The 13,061-nt window shown below is 49.1% G+C and overlaps 1 protein-coding gene across 6 annotated transcripts in view; it reads right to left on the bottom strand.

Annotated features, from left to right (window-relative positions):
• PKNOX2 (PBX/knotted 1 homeobox 2) overlaps positions 1–13,061 on the bottom strand; it is a 271,533-nt gene that overhangs the window by 93,374 nt on the left and 165,098 nt on the right. For 5 of the 6 annotated variants that reach the window (XM_047691812.1, XM_047691811.1, XM_047691815.1 and 2 more), the window contains exon 3: positions 1,248–1,353. The gene's annotated coding sequence lies outside the window, so the exon portion shown is untranslated. Of the gene's footprint in view, positions 1–1,247; positions 1,354–2,241; positions 2,256–13,061 lie in introns of those variants that run through there. The other variant, XM_047691814.1, reaches the window with a different exon arrangement.

Genomic DNA, 13,061 nt, shown 5'->3' with positions numbered 1-13,061 from the left:
TTTTTTCTCTTTCTTTTCTCTCTCTCTTATTTATTTATTTTTATCATTTTCCCATCTTCTTTAAGGCCTCACCACCACTATCGTCTGTAGCGATCTCTGTCCCAGAAATGGGCATTGTAGAACCTACACTTAGGGTGAAGACTTGAGCTCCCTACATAGGCCTTTTTCTCTTTTTCTCTGGCTTTTACCTCTAGGAGCCATAGCAGGCTTCAGCATGCTCCCCACACCTCCCTACCCCTAAAACACAGAGCTCCCCAAATGGCCAGAAGGCACAGGAACCAGGATGAGCACTGGGGGGGCCAGTTCTGCCCATGTTCCCCCGGAATACCTGTGGCCTGGCTACCTTGGGGAGCTGGCCCCAGAACATTCACCTTTCTGCTCCAGTACTGTCTGCCTCTCCCTCTCTCCGGGGAAACCAGCTTTTGGGAGGAACTGGGCAATGACTGCCCCCAAAATGAAAGCTGATGACCCGTAAGTTCACGGCAGCCCTGAGACAGCAGGGAAATTTACACGAAGTCCTGGGTAGCGTCCTTTGGAGTCGGGGCCCAGCCTCACCACAACAGATCCAGTCCTTATCATGAGTACTGGAAAGAAAGAGGGGTTGTTTTGGATAACTGGATTTCTAAATCCCTGCCTATACTGGTACTTAATGTCTTTGAGATCATGAAGTTACTTAAGGGGATTTAAAAAACCCTATCTGATAAGAGGATTAAATGAGAGTCTCCATTCAAAATGCCTTATAGGTTCTAAAGAACTATTTCTCAGAGCTCATCAGAAACACCTGGGATGCAGTTTCCTCCGTGTTCATCAAAAATACTTGGGGTACAGATTCCTGGTCTTAACCTCGGCTTAGAAAAGCAGACTCTCTGGAGTGAGGCCCAGGTAGTGCCTCTTAACAAAGACCCCCAGGCAATTCGTAAGTGATAACGCTTGCTCCAGAAGATTATACGATGGTTATGGTCATGGTGGATGGAAGCAGCAGCCCAACCATCCGCGTCTACAACACTTCATTATTCCCAGACTACGGAGAAGAAAAGAGAGGGGCGCAGGAATGAGGCACAGCTCTGGCCCTGTCTTCAAGGAACTGAGGAGGAAAGACGTAAAAACAATACCGTACTGTGGGTTCCCAGCTTATATGAGCTACGAGCCAGCTAATGGGATGGGCAGCTTCTCGAAGTTTCCAGAAGAAAAGATCATCTGCCTGCAGGGTTTACCTATGTGTTTAAGGATGGAGAAGCATTTCTTACTGTTTGGGTGATCCTGGCGACTCGAGGATGGCCCTCAGGAGACTCACTCCCTCTTCTCACTCCCAGCTGGGCCAGAAATTCTTCCTGTCAGCTAGCGCCAAAGCACCTGTAAAAAAGGGCAGAGCAGCTTTCAGAAGGGATTAGAGGCTCCGGGTGATCAGAAACCAAGGGGGCACCCGCTCTGGCTCTGAGGGATGTATGCCATCTCCTTCACAGAACCCCCTGCCATGTTTACGATGCCAGTTTCTCTCCTCGGTGTGGCTGCTCAGGCCCACCGAGTCATTCGAGAGCCCACGTCCTTGTCACACAGTTGCAGTACACTGTGGTCACCCACCTGGTTTCCCGATACCAGTTGTACACATGGCCCTCTCTCCCCGAGAGTGCCGGCAAGTCTGAGGGATTCTGGGCCCTAGTTAGTGTGGAGCTGCCTACTTGTTTGAAACTGTAGGAAACTCAAAGGAAGAGTAGCCATCATGTTCAGATGTGTGGCTGAGTCTCGGGCCCTTTTCCAGCGGCAGGCTTTGGCTGGGGTTCTGGGGAGATGTTAATGGGTGGGGGGAAGGGGACCTGCGGGCAGCAGGGAGGAAGAATCAGGAGGGCAATGGACCCCAAGCAGAGATGGGCAGTGAAGGACAGCCTTGGCTTAAAGTCGGCTCTGGCTGGACCACTTACTGATTTATTTTTAGATCGAAGTGAATTATTTTGGTTCTCAGTATTTGAAATGAACCAAGACGTCCAGAAACCAAGGTCGGTGGTCTGCACTGTTCTAAGGCCTCGCCTGACACTTCCCAGACACACACATTGGTTTTCTCCTCATGGACTGAGTTGCTAATTTAACCCCAAGGAGGCTACCTTTGGGGCTAGGATGGCAGGGTCACAGGAGGGAGAAGGGAGGAGGGCAGCTTGATGCCCGGGTGCATTCGCAGGGCAGCTTAGGGGAGCCCTTCCAGCCAAGAGCCACAGCCTTGCAACCAGACGTAAATGCATCTTTAACATTCACAGTTCCTTCCTAGTTAACACCATCTTAGTCTCCTTGTAAAAACTCATTTGCACCTCAGTAAAGAATGTAATTAACCAGTGACATGACAACAGGAGGAGCTAAACAGTGACCTGGGCTTGGAGCTGCGGTGGGGAAACGGAAGCTTAGACATTCGCCTGAACAAGATTTTCCCGCCTTCCTTCCAGTGTGCGTGTGCGCGTGTGTGTGCGTGTGTGTGTGTCTGTGGGTGTGTGCGTGGGCACGCGTGTGCACGTGCAGGCACGCGTGCTCACCAACACAGGCACCACTGGGGCTGGGGATGGCAGAGACACAGCATCCGGGTCCTGATGGGGTATGAATTCTTGCCTTCAGGAAAGAGTGAGCTGGGGTATGCTAGGAGGATGGGATGAGCTGAGAGAAGCTTCCAAGATCGCGAGGTTGGTGAATGAATTTCCATTAACAAAAGCTTCCTGGGTTAACACCAACCCTCTACCCACACCCCAGACTCCTCCCAAGAGGAGCTGAGGAATAGAGACACATTCGGAGCCGCAGGAGGGGCAGGTGCCCCCCACCCTCCCCTGGCCACGGCCAGTCCTGGGGCAGCCACACAGAGAGGTCCAAGGGATCAGGACCAACCGAGGAAGAGTATGTCCTGAGCACCAGATGACTCTTGTCCCACTCCACACACTCCCAGCCTGTTCCTGTGGGCGGATTCTGTGAACGGCTCCCGGTTGTATCTCCCCGACCCCCGGCAGCAAACCCAGGAGAGGTGTCCCGTTCATTTCACTCTGCCACCACTTCCCATCCCTTTCCCATCAGGGCAAGAAGACGGTCTTCCTTCCTCCCCTGCCTGGTGACACAACTAAGCATGGGCCCTGTCCCTGGCATGCCTGCCATGCCCCTCGTCACCCCACAGTTCCCCTCTCCGGCTCGTCAGCTGCCTCCAGACTGAGCTTCCCAGGCAGACGCCCTCATTCTGCACCAGTCCCGGGCCCCATACAAGGCAGGACCTCACTACCCCTCAGGGGTTTGCTGCCATGTCAGCTCCTTCCCCAGAACTTTCAGGGACTCCCTGCTCATAGAAGACACCAGCAGAGGTTCACTGATGGCACTTTACCAAGTGCAGCCTTCAGGGTATCTGAAGTCTGGCCCCAAACCGCCCTGCCCCACTCCTCTCCATTACCCACAGGCTCTCCGCTCTCCACCCAAAAGCGAGCATTTTCTGTTCTCCAAACCCGTCCCACAGCTTCCCACTTCTCCTGCGGCCTCAGTCCTGTATTTCAACTCAAACATTCTGGTTCTTTCCTCTAGAACCACAAGTAATTTTACCTCCTCTGTGTTTCCAAGTAACACGCTGTTTATCATTCGCTGGAAGCTTTTGCCACATTCTGTTCCATGCTATTATCTTATGTATTTTTCATCTCCTTCCAAACTGTAAGCTCTTCATGGGCAGAGACTCTGTCTTATCCCTGTAATTTCTCAGTTCACCAAAAGCTTGCACATGTAGTGTCTCCTTTAACTCTTAAAGCAACCTCTAAAGGTCATTATTTTAATACAACATTTCCATTACCATTACAAAACAATATATGCTGATTAGGACAAAATAGACAAATAAGAGGGAGAAAATTTAAGTTAGTTGTAATCCCACAATACAAAGATTAACCACAGTTAATATGCAGAATAAAACTCCTCTTTCTTAAAAACAGTATCATACTATATAGGCTGTTCTATAGTCAGTTTTTTATATTTGTAACATACGAACACCTTTGCATATAAGGAAAATATACATTATAATCTTAGTGGCTAAATGGCATTCCATTTATGGATATACTATAATTATTCAGCCAGATTTCTATCAGTTGTTGTCTAGATTATTTCCAGTTTTTGCTATCGTAAGTAACATCCAAAATTATAGCTGAACTGTGCCCCAGAACTTGATCATTGTTTTAGAATAAGCTTCTAGACGTGGAGCTGCCAAATCCAAAGGTATGTTCACTTTTAAAAATTTTTTACAAATTACTTACAGGAAGGTCACACCAATTTACATCCTATCTGCAATGTATGGGAGATGGCTTTTTCTTTCCGGGTGGTTGTTCCCATTTTACAGATGTGGATAATGAGGCTTAGGAAGGTCGGGTCCTGGGCTTGCCTCAAAAAAACAGCCAGCGAGTGGCATGTCTTCCGATTCCAGACATGGACAGTTTGTGATTCCAACCTCCCCCCTAGTCTTTGCTCTTGTGTTTCTTACCCATCCAAAGGGAGTGCTTGTGGTACTAAGTGCTGAGTAAACGTTGCTGCCAGAAGAAAACAGAGGAGGATGTGCCCTGAGTTGTCAGGTGGGCCTTTCCCGGGAGCTCTGCAAGTGTCAGCCGTCCCTGCCTCATTTCCCAGGTGGCTGGGGCCAACTTGGCAGATGAAAGCTCTGTTCTTGGGGAGCTTTTTATGCTTCCTTCCCGCCCTCTGCCACCCCTCTGGGCAGGGGAACATTTATTCAATTGAGCCTCCATGTATTATGAACCTACCGCGTACTGAGGTCTGGGAATAAAAGATCACGCGCACGCGCGCACACACATTCTCCCTGTCTTCGAGGTGCTCACAGTCTAGATAATAAGGAAACAGTTGTGCCCTCCAATGTGTGACGGCTGCTGCTTCTGGCTGTCGGCCACACCACCCCCGCCTCCGCCAAAGTCCACAGTGGCAGGCGTGGGGAGAGAGAGGGTCTGGGTCAGGGCGAGGAAGGGTGCAAGCCCTGCCTGCCGGCTCCTTCAGCCTCTAATTGTGTCCTTTCTATTTCCTTTTTTTTTTTTAAGGTTTTATTTATTTATTTGTCAGAGAGAGAGAGAACAAGCAGGAGCACAAGCAGGGGGAGCAGCAGGCAGAGGAAGAAGCAGGCTCTCCGCTGAGCGGGAAGCCTGACGTGGGACTCCATCCCAGGACCCTGAGATCATGACCCAAGCCGAAGGCAGACACTTAACTGATTGAGCCACCCAGGCTCAGCCGGAGCTCCTTCCCCGTGTCCTGATGCAGCCACGTGATTTTCTTTCTTTCTTTTTTTTTTTTTTAAAGATTTTATTTATTTATTTGACAGAGAGAGATCACAAGCAGCCAGAGAGGCAGGCAGAGAGAGAGGAGGAAGCAGGCTCCCTGCTGAGCAGAGAGCCCGATGTGGGACTCGATCCCAGGACTCCGAGATCATGACCTGAGCCGAAGGCAGCGGCTTAACCCACTGAGCCACCCAGGCACCCCAGTTATTTTCTGTCTTGTCTTTTTGCTCTAGCTTTACCTCTGCCCCCAGACACCCTGAACGTGGCACTGAGGCTCCAGAGCCCCTCAGACAGGACCCACACCATAATAGAGAAGAGAAGCTGGCTTGCCCCTCCGCAGGCACTAATCAGGCCCCATCTAAGGGAGGTGGGATGGTCTGAGGCGACACCAGCATGCCCCCATGGGGCACCGCTTCAGGGTTGCAACATACACAGATTTCTCCTTTCCTGGAACTGATAACTACCTACTTCCCAACCGCCTGGAGAAAGCTTCCAGGCAGAAATTCAGCTTGTAATCTCCGTTCTCACTGCCAGCAAATGCTCTGAGCATAAGGAGGGCAACGCACATGACGGAGAGTGCTGAGGAAGAGAGATAGTCTGGGGCTGGGGGCGCCAGGAGGAGACTGCCCTGGGGGCTGTGGCCACCTGTGCTAGCTGTCCTAGCCGGGCATGCTGTCCCTCCACACTCACACCTCCCTTGCCTGAGGGAGGGGCCGGAGTGTGCCTTTTCCATCTTGGCCAGAGAAACACACCACCCTTCCTCTTGGGGTCCTGTGCAATCCCTCTCCTCTAGAGGCTGGTGTGCGGCCTGCAGCACTACTGCCCCAGGCCTGGGACTTCGGCTTACTTAACAGGCAGCCTGGGCAGACAGAAACAGACAGAGATGGATGGATGGGAAGGTGGGGGCCCTATGTGACCTGATGGCCCAGATGTTTCAGGGACAAAGGAGGAGGCAGGAGTGTCATCTTGAAGATGAAGTCCCATCTGTCCCTACCAGATCTCCGGGAGATCCAGCAGCCCCCATCCCTGGTTCTCTGGCTCTTGTCAGGCCCTTCCCTGCCTTTCCAAGCTTTAAACCAGGCCACCCTCTGACAAGGACAGGCAGGCTTCCCCAGAGAACACCTTTGCCTGTTTTGCCAGCGCATACCTTTTGCAGGTGACTAACACAATGGTGAGCCCTGGGCCTCTGAAATCTCTGACTAGAGGCCCACACCAAAGGCCCGTTTTCTGCCCACTCTGAAAAAGCTGCCCCATCCTATATCTAAAAATACAAAAAATGCAAAAAATATCAGAGTCACTGTCTCCTTTGGCCTAGGAGCCTTGAAAGAGCCTGTTCCCACCCTGGAGCCCACCCCAGGGCCTGTTCTGGCCTGAGTGTGGTGATGGAAGGACGCTCAGGCACCTCTCCCAGGGCAGAGTGAGTGTCCAAGGCCACTCTCACTGCCTTGTGGGGTGAGCGAGTCAAGGAAGCATGGCAGCTCGTTCCAGCCTGGCCATGGGTTTGCTAGGTGGATCCAAACCCTTCACCCTTTGAATTCTGTTCCATCATCACCGTCATCACCAACACCATCAGTCTTCTTCATTGTACACAAAAGCCTGCGCCTGACAGTGTGATCTCATTCTCTGACCGCTCTGGCTGTTGAATCCACCCGTCCCCGCAAAAGCCTCACGGATCTGCAGAGTGACAAGGCTGGTCTCAGAGAGACCGGATTCCCATCCTTTAGGAAGAGAGGGTCTCCTTGGAAGCTAAGATGATTCACAGACTTGTTTATACTGATTCTCTCCTGCTCAAAAATCTATAATGGCTTGCCAGGGCCTAAGAAGACAATATTAGGATTTCTTAGCTTCCATTTGTCCCCCATAATCAGCCCAAACCTACCTCTCTTACTGAATCCCCTGGATCTTCCAACCAAACCATTTCTCCAGCCAGGCTACACTGCCATTGTCTCATGACCTAGCGCATACCATGTCTGAGCCCTGTGCTCCCCCCTCGCTAAGCCATGTGCCCTTCTGGAGGGCCTTGTTCTCTCCCTTCCTCTCTGCTGTCCAGCTCCATCAGGGTCTTGCATTTGGGTCCCTTTTCCTCAAAGACAGGCTCAAGTCTTGTCTTTCTCTGACCTTCTGCACCTGAATGAGGTCAATCTCTTGCACCCCATCCTGTGACTGGCCCTCAGCCTTACTCTATTTTGTGATCTTCTGCTTTCTGTGTTAATCTGCATCTCCTCAATGGCATCATACATCTTTGAGGACAAGATCTGTGCCTTCCATTTCTAGAAGGCCACCCATACCCAAGTTAGTACTGTGTCCTTGTAGATCATGGAAAGTATCATTCTGGTCACACGAGGAGGAACCACTACTGGAAAATACTAATTCAGATGACTGCTTAATCAGTTCAGTTGAAAGTTTGCTATTTTGTTATCATTACTTATTGCCAAAGGCATTCTAATTCTCTGTATTTCAATGTGTCTCTGAATGAAGAGCTTTTGACCAAACTATGGATTATTTCAGAGGACTCCTGCACCAATATTAATAAATGAATAGGGAGGGATAGTCCAGCAGAATGGAAAAGGTTTTGAAGTCAGACAAACTTGGATTCAAATCCTAGAGCTCACTCCTCCTAGCTGTGCAACTTCCGTAAGTCTTGGTTTTCCTATTTCTGTAAAATGAAAACAATAACAGCTAGCTCACAAATCACTTATTAGGATTTTATGGTATTATATCATCCATGTGATGTGCTTAGCATATAGTCAAGTACTCAGCCCTGACCTAGACCAGCCTTTCTAAAATGGTGACTACCGTCATTAATGACAATGATGGTAATGACAATTTGCTCAGATCTTGTTTGGCCAAATGCTACTCATCCTTCACGATTCAACTCTATAACATTTTCTATCTATGCCCCCCCTATTGCACACAAGGTAAATCATTCCTTTCTTTCTGCTCCCCTAGTAGCTGGGAGCATCTCTTAAACAATGAAGTCCGAGGTTCTCAGCCATGAACTCCAGGCTGTATCTCACTAAATGATCGTTATGTATTCCAATAGGTGTCCCTCCCATTAAACTTCAAGCTCCCTGAGGAAGGTGGTCCTCGCATTTGTGCTTCCAGCTCTGGCCCGCCATCAGGCTCAATGTGTACTTATTAAATGAGGTAACAAATGGATGCACAGGAATGCCAAAGGCAGTCAAGAGACGTGGGCAGAATCTGACCAGACACAGATTAGAGCCTGGTGATTGGGACTCCATCATGGAGAGCAAAAGTCCCTTTCAATGCCGTTAAGACCAGCCCTGACTTTGGAGAAGTTACTTAACTTTTCCAGCAGGATTCCCTTTCTTGGAGAAAACTTCGGACCCACTGGAAGCACTCTGAAAATCTCTGCAAAGCCCTGCATGTCTCCATCCTCCCTTTCTGCTTGGCTGGGCTCAGCCCCTTCTCGGACATCTCCCCTACCATTCCTTTCCCCAGGGTTCTGACCCTCCAGCCAGTGAGCCCCTGCTCCCTTGTCCAGCAAGCCTGTTGAATGACCCTCATCCTGAGAAAGCCTTCTCAGCCCCAGAAGCTCTCTCCAGAAGTAGAAAGTAAGTGTACCTTGGCACAAGCTAACCATTCATTTTTGCCCCGACCTGAAGTGGACCACATTTTCCTCCTTTCTAGTTCCTCTGCCACACCTTAGCTCAGCAATAGCCTCCTACTGGATTTCTCTCTGTGGCCCAGTCTATCCTCTACATGGCTGCTGCAAGGATGGTTCTAGAAGATTAGAACCTTCTCTGTGCTATTCTTTTAGCACTTATCCCACTGGGTTGTGGTTGTCTGTTTGCCACTCCGTCTACCCCACTAGATTATATCATCCTAAACTGTGTCTCAAGCCTATATATCTCTCCAGAGCCCAGTATGTATTTTGGACATATTGGGTGCTCAATAAATATTTGTTGAATGAAGGAATTAATAAATGTCTATATTCAGCGAGGATATGTACACACAACATGCAAATGTTCTTTTACAAAGAGCTACGGTATCCAGTTTGTTATTTAATTCTTGCAATGGCCCTATAAAGTAGGTATTATGAGCCCTGTTTTTAAAAGGGGTAACTGAGCTTAGAGAAGTGACTTTGTGACTTGCCCAAAGTCACAAAGCTGGGTAAAGAGTGCAGTGAAAGAGCAGAGCCCAGGGAATGTCACAGTGACCCCCTCTGCTACACCTGCTCACCTGCCGCGGTCCACCCAGCCAGGGAAAGGGTGCAAAGAGGCTGAGCTGCTTCAGGTCTGCCTCACTCGGGAAATAAACAAGAAGGATTCTTCTTCTCATCATCTGGTGAGTCGCTGACATTTTGTTTGACAAAGAATCTAGGAAAAGCCTCTCCTGGGACTAGTTTTGGGACTAGGCTGTGATAATATTGCTTTATTGAAAAAGGATGCTAGGGACTGAGCTCCGGATGGCCCTTTACGTGGAATAATTTATGCAGGAAATGAGAAATAATTTTTTTTTTTAAAGAAACACACATTGAACTGTATATGGTCACAAAGGGGGACAACACACACACAAACACAAACCCACAATCCCAGAAACATGGTCACAGACCCACAAAGGTACAAACTCTAGTTCCCAGTCATGATCACAGCCACACACCCCATAAGAAGTCACAAGACTCCCAGTCACACCAGTACACGCCCTTGTAAGTGGATACACCCACTTGCAACAGTCCGATGGCTCTGGTTTTCCCTTTCAGGTCTTGCAGGGGAAATTGTGATTTTCCCATACACATGTAAATTTCAGTCATTAAGGAACGTACAGGAAGCATGACATTGAAAAAATTAATCTCTCTGTCCCTGCCCTTCTCAGGGCCTTGTTCCCTCCTGCAACAATCACCCTGCTTGTGGAGAGATGCTGCTAACCTGATGACCTAGCACCCAAGGCACAAGTTCCCACTCCCACAGATTTACACCTTGGGCTTCACAGAGGTTTCAGTCATAACCTGCTCCTGGAGGACAGCGAAGGAATGATAACAAGGGTGAGAAATGAAATGTCTGTAAAATTCTCATTCAGATGCCACTCAGAAATGAATGTCGGAAATGGAAGGGATGGTAAAAAGATTTTATTTAAAATGCTTCCCTCCCTAGGCTGGTGGTGAAGGGTTGGGATTCACAAGGATATCTGAAAGTCAGGAATTCTCTTCCATTCATGGTGATTTTTTTTTTTTAAGATTTTATTTATTTTTCTGACAGAGAGAGATCACAAGTAGGCAGAGAGGCAGGCAGAGAGAGAGAGGGAAGCAGGCTCCCTGTCGAGCAGAGAGCCTGATGCGGGACTCGATCCCAGGACCCTTAGATCATGACCTGAGCCGAAGGCAGCAGTTTAACCCACTGAGCCACCCAGGCGCCCCCATGGTGATTTTTGACCTGGGTTCAGAGCAGAGCCCCGGATTCCTGTTCTGGTGGAATTAACAACTGAGATACTCAGAGAGGCCAGAAACTGCACCTGGAACCAGGACACCTGACTTCTAGCCATGACTCTCCTGTATTATTAGCTCTGGATGTGACCCTGGGCACACCACTGCTTGGGCCTCAGTTTCTCTATCCATAAAGTGGGAAAGTTAGGACCACATGGTTGCTATTGCCAGGGTTTCATCAGAAGGCCCCTTGCTCCGCCTTGGCCAAGTGTTAGGGAGACGTCCCACACTTCCGTATCTGCACGGTGATGTATACATCCCAAACCACATCCGACCACATTGTCAGCTTTTTGCTTGAGCGTCACAGTAACTTTGGGACCTTGGTAGTGCTGAAATCAATACACCCATTTTACAGATAGAATAATCAAAACTAAGACTTAAAGAGTCTTGGCCAAGGCTGCAAAAAGAATCAGTATTGATTCAACTTACACGGAATTCAAATCTCTTGAATATCACTCCCTATTTAAAGGGAAAAAATGTATAACATACCTTGAAAATCCTGGCATTTGCTTTGGAAAATATTTTTTTTCTATTGCCTATCTTGGACTTGTTAAATAACAACTGTGATTTTAAGGCTCCTGCTGCCTTTTTGCATGGCTTAGGATGGATGCCCAGGGCAGATGCTCTTTCATTTAGGAAAAAGATGTAACCATCCTTTGGCTACTAAAGGAGGGCCTAATCTGGGAGGGGAAAGATAAAAGAAAAGGGAACTCATTTGTTATTTGCTCATTCAACAAATGTTTATTGAGTGCCTGCTATGTGCTAGGAACTGTTTACAATTGTTAAGAAAAAAAAAGATGAAAATCTCAGCATTCATGGAGCTTACATCCTGGTTGGGGGAGGGTGGAGATGGGAATGGTGGGCAGATGACAGCAAGATGCATAAATAAAATATACAGTGTCAGATAATAAGGGCAAAGCAGAAAAGGTAAATGGAAGGGAGTAGAGCGTTCAGAATTCAAAGTTCCCACTAACTTCCTAGGGAAACGAAGAAGCCAGGGCCTTAAAGATAGAGAAGTGTGAAACTCAGCAGAAGAGAGCAGAAAGAAGGTTCCAGCAAGGGGGTGGCTGGCCAGGCTGTGTGGGAGAAAATGGACAGTGAGATTCCTTCTCTGCAGATGGGAGAGGGATCTGAAGAAGTTGCCTCATCTGTGAAGCTTAACTTAGTCCTACTCTGGGCCATGGCCCCCAGCAGGCCTCTCCTCCTGGTGGAGACCAGGGCTAGGTGAGTGAGGCTGAAGGGTTGTCAAAAGACTCAGTAGTGGAGGTGAAACCTGGATCAGTGGGGAGTGTGGCGCCTCACCATATTGTAATTCAAGGCAGAAATGACGATCCTGTCATCATTTAAAAGTCTGGTGTTTACTGTGTATTTTTGTCATTGATCTTGATACAATTTTTTTTTCTTTAATTAAAATAGTATTTCTTCTGATGACTGAGTTTTGGAGGCCTGTGGGGAGTCCTGGGAGGTCTGGCTCCTGCCTCTTTAGTAAGAATGTACACGAGACAGCTCTGTGCTGGGAAGAGAGAGAAGGGGCCATGCCGGCGAAGAGGGAAGTGGGCAGGTAGAGCAAAGGAGGCCTCCCGAGCAAGACAGACGGGAAGGGGAGCAGGACTTATTCCCGGAACAGAACCTTGAAGCAAGACATGACCAGGAGAATCCAAACACCCTTGCTCTCTTGGGTCCTTGGGGAAGTTGGATTTCCCACAGTGTGGGAGGGAATCTCAAGCCGTTCTACCAGGATATTCATGGGAAAGTAAGCCTTGCGGTCTGGAGGGCTTGGGGGGCACACGGCTGATGGCAGACAGCCAAGCGCTCCCCCTCCCAGCTCCACAGCCAAAGGTCCACTGTGATAATTATACTGTGAAGGCACCAGAGTCTGTGGGGGGGTTCTGGGAGCAAAGCTGCCGTTTGCCACCATCAGCTGTCCTGCCCTAGTCTGGGAGGGGAGGGGAAGGTGGTCACTATTTGCTTTCACTCCGAGGGAAAGGATAGGGTGGCACCTTGTCCCTCTGTCTGCTCATTAGAGTGTGACACCCCCTGGGGTGGGGTAGAGAATGGGAGGGAACTATAAAACAAAAGGGAAGGGCACCTGGGTGGCTCAGCGGGTTAAGTCTCTGCCTTTGGCGCAGATCATGGTCTCTGGGTCCTGGGATCGAGTCCCGCATCAGGCTCTCTGCTCAGTGGGGAGCCTGCTTCCCCCTCTCTCTCCCTGCCTGACTCTCTGCCTACTTGTGATCTCTCTCCTCTCTGTCAAATAAATAAATAAAATCTTAAAAAAACAAAAACAAAAACAAAAGGGAAGATGCTGTATGACAGGGCCAGTATTCTCCAGGGCACCCAGCCCTCTG

This window comes from Lutra lutra, chromosome 10, assembly GCF_902655055.1.
Source record: "Lutra lutra chromosome 10, mLutLut1.2, whole genome shotgun sequence".
Lineage (NCBI taxonomy): Eukaryota > Metazoa > Chordata > Mammalia > Carnivora > Mustelidae > Lutra > Lutra lutra.
The sequence above is the reverse complement of the archived record's forward strand: the minus strand, read 5'-3'. Positions and strand labels throughout refer to the sequence as shown.